Raw genomic sequence first — 8887 nt, 5'->3', positions numbered from 1 at the left:
CTTGACATTTGAGGGGGTTAGGGACACAGGACCCCTGTGAATATGAAAAACCATGAATAACTTTAAGCCCTACCCTAAACCACTATTAATAATTCTGTTAATATCTATTTAACACAAAAAACAAATAAAACAACAGACTGCCTCCCTAAAAAGTTGCAGTTTCTACATGAGATAGATTAGTATCTCACACTCTATGCAGAATTTTCACAGCCCCTGGTACAGCTGCAGCAACTGTTTCATGGGTTTCTTTCTCCTACAAAACGTGTATGATACAAAGATCACAGTGCGAGAAAATCACATGACTGAATCTGGATGGTGGAAAGACAAAGAGGAGGCATTCCCAAAGAGAATACTAAAACTTTTAACTATTTATAATAAATTTGTATATGTACACTTATGGTAGTAAATGATAAAATAGGTTAATAATATAAAGTTCTTATGCATTTTATGTCTTACTATGTTTTTTAGTTTTCTTTACATATGTGGGTACTTCTCAATTTTCTGCAGTACTCTGTAAATCTCCAAAAATTCTTATTTATTTAACTATCATCAATCAGCAAGTAACCAAAACCATCAATGTGAAACTTTTGAATATTGAGAATCACTGTATATAACTCTTTATTACTGTGAATAAAGGACATCTTCAAAAGGATATACAATTGGAAAAGGAGCTAAGAGATTACATTCACATAAAGTAAAATGATCTAAAAAAGCAAGATTTACATGAGGTCATAGACAAAATTCACACAAGGGAATAAATTGTCAAGGGTTGTTTCCTGCACCATTGGAGAGTGTTTCCAAATCACTGATATCTGTTGTATTTTTTCATGCTTGATATAGAGGAATAGAAAGAGTCATTTCCTTTTTCTTGAAACATTAGCCAAAACCCAAATCATTTTAGTCTTTGTTTTGTATAAAGCAGTGGTGATCTGCTTCTATTCTGTTTATAAAACAAAGCTGGAGAAAATCTCAAAGCAGTGTTTACTGGGTCCATTAAAATTTATGTAACACAATCTCAATCATTTTATACTTCCTTCCTAAACAATTCAGTATGCTACTCACCACAGTGACCATTACAAATCTTTTTTTTTTCTTTTTCCCCTCTTCAATCCTCTTAACTGAAACACTTAACCTGGTAATTCAATGAAAAACACTGAGGCCATTCACTGAGAGTTCTCTCTTCTTCCTTTTACCTTTTTCATATCATGTTGACAGGGTACAGGCTCTGGAAACCCTCTTGAACTCTCCTTGAATTTCCTCACTTGATCTGGTGTTCCCCGGATGCTACAATCTCAACTGGCCTTTCATTCTCTCCAAGCCCAATTCTCTGTTACTCTTAACCTAGCCCAGGGCTTCATTGTGTTACCTTGGATTGCCTTGGGCTACTTCCCACCTTTGATCCTATCTAAACCCCATTTTCTTGGTTCCTAGATCCCTCCTCCAGTCACCCCAGACTACTGGCCACTCCCATCAAGATTCTACCTAGACCCCTCTTCCAATCACCCTTGACTACTTGGCCAACCCTAGATTGCTCCCACAATCTTTCTGTATATAAGATCTCTGTTAGCCTCCATTAAGGGGTTCAGATTACTTAAGAGTCTAGCCAATGCTCAGGTTCCTTAAGAGTCTGACCAATATGGCAGCTTTTTAATAAACCTTGTTTTTCTTTGGCTGAAAGAAAGCTGGTTTTAATTCATTCAGGCAGGACCCGTGTGTTGGTATTTTGGGATCCCAGCACCCTAAATGTCAACAATATCACTCAGATGTCTTCCTCTGCTATACTCCATCCCTTTCCCACAATAAAAGAAATATCCCTTTTTCTTTCTGAAGTAAACCCCATATACACAGTAACAGCAATAACGTAAGGACTATCAATTGTGAAAAACTTAGCTACTGTGATTAAGACACTGATCTGAGACAATTCCAAAGGACAATGATGAAAAATGCTATCCACCTCCAGAGAGGGAACAGATGAATTCTGAGTGCAAATTGAAACATACTTTTAAAAACTTTATTTTTTCTTGTTTTTTATGTGTTTTCTCTTGCAACATAGCTAATATGAAAATGTTTTACATGATTTCACATGGATAATTAGCATATTACTTGCCTTTTCAAGGGGAGGTGGGGGGGTCAAAAGAAATTGAGAAAATTTGGAAATCAAATTTTTAAAAAAATGAATTTTACATTCTTTACATGTAACTGGGAAATATTTAATTAAATAAATAATATGTTGAAAATTTTTAAAAAAAGTAAACCCCTATACTTTCCCTCATGATCCCATTCCCTCAGGTCTTCTTCAGCAGATTTCTCTCTCTGTCACCTCTACTTTTTCACTAATCTTCAGTCCTTCCCTATCTACTCTCTGTTGTCTTGCTATCTACAAATATGTCCACATCTCCCACACTTAAACAATTCACTTTATCTGTGCATCTCTGGCTAACTATCATCCTCTATCTCTTCTCCCTTTCATTACTAGCCTCTTTAAAAAGCTGTCTACAACAGACCCCTCCATTTCCTCTCCTTTTACTCTTCTAAACTCTCAAGTCTGGCTTTGTACATCATCATTGTGTTGCTAAGCAAAATGGTCTCCTTAGCACTTAGTTCAACCAAGTGCCCTTGAATAGTTTGGCTTTTGCTCCCTTTGAGTAATTCAGTGTATTTCATTGAGCCTTACTAGGTGCTAAGCCCCAGGCCCAAACCCCTATTAGGTGTAAAACCTTAGTGGGTGTGGATTGGCAACTAAGGTGGGGCCCAAGCTGGGGCTAAGTCCAGGGAGGGCCTAGTTTACATGTCTGGGACAGCAGAGGCTTTTAGACCACAGTGGGTTTAAGTCGCCTCTTTGTGACGGTTCTATGTCACGTGGGTGAGTCACATGTGTGACTCACCCCTGACCCTGAAAAAGATATAAAACCAGGGGTTGGCTGTCTCTTCTTTGGAGCTCTTCCCCGCAGCAGTCATGGTGCAAGTGACTCTGGGCCAGCCCTTGTTCTGAGCTCCTGGGCTGAACCTAGATGTTGGTAACTATGAATCTGTATTGGGTCTGTCTGTTGATGTTCGTATTTTGTTTGTAATTTGCTCTGAAGTTCAGGGTGCTGGTCTCTTCCTCTGAACTAAGTGAATGATATTTGTATGCTGAATTAAAGTAAGCTTGTCAACCCCTTCACCTTGCTTACTTAGTTAAGCAGATCAAAAGAACCTGTGCCTTTGGCAGCTTTCTGGGTGCTGGCTGTGGGTGGATCTTACACCCCCACAGAAGCTGCTAGCCTGATTGTTGAAACAATCATTCAGTTTAAACTGCTGTTTCCAGCATTATCAATGATCTAAATGTTAAATCTAATGGTGTCTTCTTAGGCCTCATTCTTCTTAATCTCCCTTCAACCTTTGATACTCTTGATCACCCTCTTCTCCTTGATAATCTCTCATCTCTGGCTTTTTGTGACACTGCTCTCTTCTGATTCTCTGTCCTCTTATCTGACCAGTTATTTGAAGTCTCTTTTGCTAGAAGTCTCCTTTGCTGGAGACTTCTCCTGGGCTCTCTTCTCTTCTTCCTTTATACCATCTCACTTGGTTAATTTGAAAACTACCTAAGTAATTATCCCTATGCAATTAAATATCACATATATTTATCCAGCCCTAATTTTCCTCCTGACCTTAAGTTTTCAACTGCCTGCTGGACATCTCAAAGTAAATGTACCACATACATAAAAAGCAATGCATTCAGAACTAAATTATTTATCCTTTCCAAACCTCTGCCTCTTCTGAATTTTTCTGTTACTTTCAAAAGATCCAGCATTTTCCCAGTCATCTCTGCCCATAGTCTAGATGTCATAATAAAGTCCTCACTTTCACTCACTCCATATATCCAGTCTGTTGTCAATTACTTTCATTTCTATTTTTGTGACATCTTACATACTTTTTGTATGCTCTTTTATTCTTATCTTGTCACTGGACCCAGTTGACTCCTGATGAGAGAGTAAGACTGGTGACTTTGCACAACCTGCCTCATTCAAATCCAATTCACCTGCAAGTCAGGATATCACCTTCCTGATGTCATTGGTTCTCTTCAAGAATGAAAGACCAACAACAATCTACTCTAAAACAGACATAAGACCTCATAGAGTCCTCCATCACATCACACCTGAAGTACAATTTTTCCTTTCACGTTGAGCTTTTCCCCATTGTGGTTTTGATATATCATGGGTCAATATAAAAAATTGAATAGGGGGGGCGGAGCCAAGATGGCGGCTGGTAAGCACGGACTAGAGTGAGCTCCGTACACGAGTCCCTCCAAAAACCTATAAAAATGGCTCTGAACCAATTCTAGAATGGCAGAACCCACAGAACAGCAGAGGGAAGCAGGGCTCCAGCCCAGGACAGCCTGGATGGTCTCTCGGTGAGGTCTATTCCACAAGGAGCTGGGAGCTGGGAGCTGGGAACAGAGTGGAGCAGAGCCCAGCCTGAGCGGCGTGGACGATCCAGACCAGAAGCCAGGCGGAGGGGGCCCTAGCGCCCTGAATATGTGAGCTGTGGCAGTTACCAGACCCCTCGACCCACAAACACCAAAGACTGCGGAGAAGGTTAGTGGGAAAAGCTGCGGGAGTGGAAGGAGTTCGCGGTTTGGCTTCCAGGCCCGGGGGCAGCGGAGGTGGGGCAGCTACATTTGCTGCTGCTTCTGGCCCCAGGCCCACCTGGTGGGAGGAATTAAGTGGCGGATCAGAGCAGGAGTGCAACAGCCTGCTGAAGATCTAAGTCCAGTCTGGACTGGGGGTCCTTGGGGAAGGAGGAGTGCGGCTCTGACAGAGCTGGCACCTCCCCCCCAAACGTAGAACATAGAACTCGTTAGTCTACAAGCAGTCATACCCCACTGAATAACTCAAGGGTCAAGTTAGTTGGTTGGGAATATGGCCAGGCAGCGAAAACGCGCCCAGATTCAGTCTCAGACTTTGGATTCTTTCTTTGGTGACAAAGAAGACCAAAACATACAGCCTAAAGAAGACAACAAAGTCATAGAGCCTACAACCAAAGCCTCCAAGAAAAACATGAACTGGCCCCAGGCCATAGAAGAACTCAAAAAGGATTTGGAAAACCAAGTTAGAGAAGTAGAGGAAAAATTGGGAAGAGAAATGAGAAGGATGCGAGAAAACCATGAAAAACAAGTCAATGACTTGCTAAAGGAGACCCAAAAAGATACTGAAAAATACACTGAAGAAAACAACACCTTAAAAAACAGACTAACTCAAATGGCAAAAGAGCTCCAAAAAGCCAATGAGGAGAAGAATGCCTTGAAAGGCAGAATTAGCCAAATGGAAAAGGAAGTCCAAAAGACCACTGAAGAAAATACTACTTTAAAAACTAGATTGGAGCAAGTGGAAGCTAGTGACTTTATGAGAAATCAGGATATTATAAAACAGAACCAGAGGAATGAAAAAATGGAAGACAATGTGAAATATCTCCTTGGAAAAACCACTGACCTGGAAAATAGATCCAGGAGAGATAATTTAAAAATTATTGGACTACCTGAAAGCCATGATCAAAAAAGAGCCTAGATAGCATCTTTCAAGAAATTATCAAGGAGAACTGCCCTGATATTCTAGAGCCACAGGGCAAAATAGAAATTGAAAGAATCCATCGATCGCCTCCTCAAATAGATCCCAAAAAGAAATCTCCTAGGAATATTGTTGCCAAATTTCAGAGCTCCCAGATCAAGGAGAAAATATTGCAAGCAGCCAGAAAGAAACAATTTGAGTATTGTGGAAACCCAATCAGAATAACCCAAGATCTGGCAGCTTCTACATTAAGAGATCAAAGGGCTTGGAATGCGATATTCCGGAGGTCAATGGAGCTAGGATTAAAACCTAGAATCACCTACCCAGCAAAACTGAGTATCATGTTCCAAGGCAAAATATGGAGTTTCAATAAAATAGAGGACTTTCAAGCTTTCTCAGTGAAAAGACCAGAACTGAATAGAAAATTTGACTTTCAAACACAAGAATCAAGAGAAGCATGAAAAGGTAATCAAGAAACGGAAATTGCAAGGGACTTACTAAAGTTGAACTGTTTTGTTTACATTCCTACATGGAAAGATGATGAGTATGATTCATGAGACCTCAGTATTAGGGTAGTTGAAGGGAATATGCATATATATATATATATATATGTATATATATATATATGTTTATGTATATATATAAGTGAATGTGTATGTATGTATGTATCTATGTGTATATGTATGTATGTGTATATATATATATATGTATGTATGTGTATATATATATATATGTTTATATATGTATATATATATATAAAAATATATGTAAAAGAGAGAGAGCAGACACAGGGTGAGTTGAAGATGAAGGGAAGATATCTAAAGAAATAAAATGAAATTAAGGGATGAGAGAGCAACATACTGAGAGAGGGAGATAAGGAGACATAGAATGGGGTGGATTATCTCGCATAAAGGTGGCAAGAGGAAGCAGTTCTATGGGAGGAGGGGAGAGGGCAGGTGAGGGGGGAATGAGTGAACCTTGCTCTCATCAGATTTGGCCTGAGGAGGGAATACCATACATACTCAGTTGGGTATCTTACCCCACAGGAAAGAAGAGGAAGGAAGATTAAAAAAAAATAAAAGGGGGGGATGATGGAGGGGAGGGCAGATGGCGGTGGAGGTAATCAATACAAACACTTTGGAAAGGGGACAGGGTCAAGGGAGAAAATTCAATAACGCTGGATGGGTTGGGAAGGAGCAAAATGTAGTTAGCCTTTCACAACATGAGTATTGTGGAAGGGTTATACATAATGATACATGCGTGGCCTAGGTTGAAGTGCTCGACTTCTTAGGGAGGGTGGGTGGGAAGGGAAGAGGGGAGAAAATTTGGAACTCAAAGTTTTAAAAACAGATGTTCAAAAACAAAAAAAAAAAAGTTTTTGCATGCAACTAAAAAATAAGATACACAGGCAATGGGGCGTAGAAATTTATCTTGCCCTACAAGAAAGGAAAGGAAAAGGGGATGAGATGGGAGGGGGGTGAAAGAGGGGAGGGCTGACTGGGGAACAGGGCAACCAGAATATAAGCCATCTTGGAGTGGGGGGGAGGGTAGAAATGGCGAGAAAATTTATAATTCAAAATGTTGTGAAAATCAATGCTGAAAACCAAATATGTTAAATAAATAAATTTAAAAAAAAAGAAAAAAAAAGTTTTACAGATGAAGAACAGATGGGTTCAGCTATTTGCCTGCTAGTAGGGGCGGGGAACCTGCAGCATTGAGGTCACATGTGGTCACAGGTTTCCCACCCCTGGCCCAGGGTCAAAGAACTATTAATTGTCTGCAATAGGATTTGAATCTAGGCTTTCTTAACTCCACATTTCCCCATTCCCTGTCTGAATTACCATACTGGTCATTTACATAACTAGTGTCTGCTATTTTAGTCTTATTGTTAGAAAAAAAAATTCTGTATATGTTCAGTACTTTCAACTTTTTTGCAGAAGACCTTGATAGTTGTCAGGGTGATCAAATGTGTTCTTTCACAGGCCTGAAAAAACTGGAATTTATATTAAAGTAGCTGCAAAAACATATTTCCAAAGAGAGCTCAAACATAGTAGCATTTGAGAAGTTAAGATCAAAATAGTCACCAAAAATAGGCCTAAGGCTGCTGTTAAAAATCCCATAATAAATAGTTGTTTTACTTTATGGCTTCACACAAATTTTGACAGGTCTAGAAACTAAATCATCATTTACTGTACTTACCAAATGTTCAATGGTGTGTAGATTAATAAAATTTAAATATACTGAGAAAAAGAGGAACATGGAATGACAACTTCCTTCTTTTATTATTGATTCCTCTTTAGAATGTAAGGTAAGAAATCTGAAACTGGGAAACCAGCCCAGAATTATTTTTATCTTCTGGGGATACACCCAAAAGTAAATTTCACCTTCTCATAAATACACTTTTAATTCTGATCTTGTAACAGGAATCTTTTGGAGAAAATATTTGTATTTGGTATTTTGACTTTTTTTATATATAACTGGAAGGTCATAGACTCAATCATGTGGATAGGAGAGAAATGTTCTTCATTTTTTCCATCCATGAAAGGGGAATATTGAATTTCATCTGTGTGTATGACAAGGGTAAGGAAGACAGTATGATAATTGCTTTAGTATTGGAATGAACCTTTGAAGTCATTAAGTCTAACCCCCTTCTTCTATAGATGAGGAAACAAAGGACCAGAGAGATAAAATGATTTGTTTGGGCTAATACAATAAATGTTTAAAAGGGAGTCTGAAACAAGTCTGACTCCATTGTGAGTATTTTGTTCACTCTGATATACTTGTAGGAGAAAAAAAAAATCTTTGCATTTTCTTCTACTCTCATGCTTCATAGGATAATAGGTTCATGGGTTTAGAGTTGGAAGGAACATTAGAAACCAATCTCTCTCATTTTGCAGATGGGCAAATTCAGGTCCAGAGGAGGAAAAATGACTTACCCAATGTCACAAAATAATGGGGCTTACTACTATCCTATAGTACTTTTCAATCAATTATTATTTTAGTGGTAGAGGTACCTTACAGGAAACATGATATAAAACAACCCAATCAAGAATTCCTTTTAGTATGTCTCCAAGTTACCACTTGTTCTTTGCCTAAAAACCTTCTGTGCAAGGAAGTCCAATGCATCTTCATCCAGGCCATTCTACTTTTGAAAGGATCAAATTATAAGTGGATTTTTGTTTGTTTTCCTTACGTGAACTTGGCCTTTAACACATTGCTCTTACTTCTGTCCTACAGGACGAGGTCAAACAAACATAGTGTCTTTTCCTAATGTACTTCAAGACTTAATAAATAGTTATTGCACAAAGCATTGAGCTCTACACTATGAGAACACAAAAGAA

Source organism: Trichosurus vulpecula, chromosome 5, assembly GCF_011100635.1.
Source record: "Trichosurus vulpecula isolate mTriVul1 chromosome 5, mTriVul1.pri, whole genome shotgun sequence".
NCBI lineage: Eukaryota > Metazoa > Chordata > Mammalia > Diprotodontia > Phalangeridae > Trichosurus > Trichosurus vulpecula.
The sequence above is the reverse complement of the archived record's forward strand: the minus strand, read 5'-3'. Positions refer to the sequence as shown.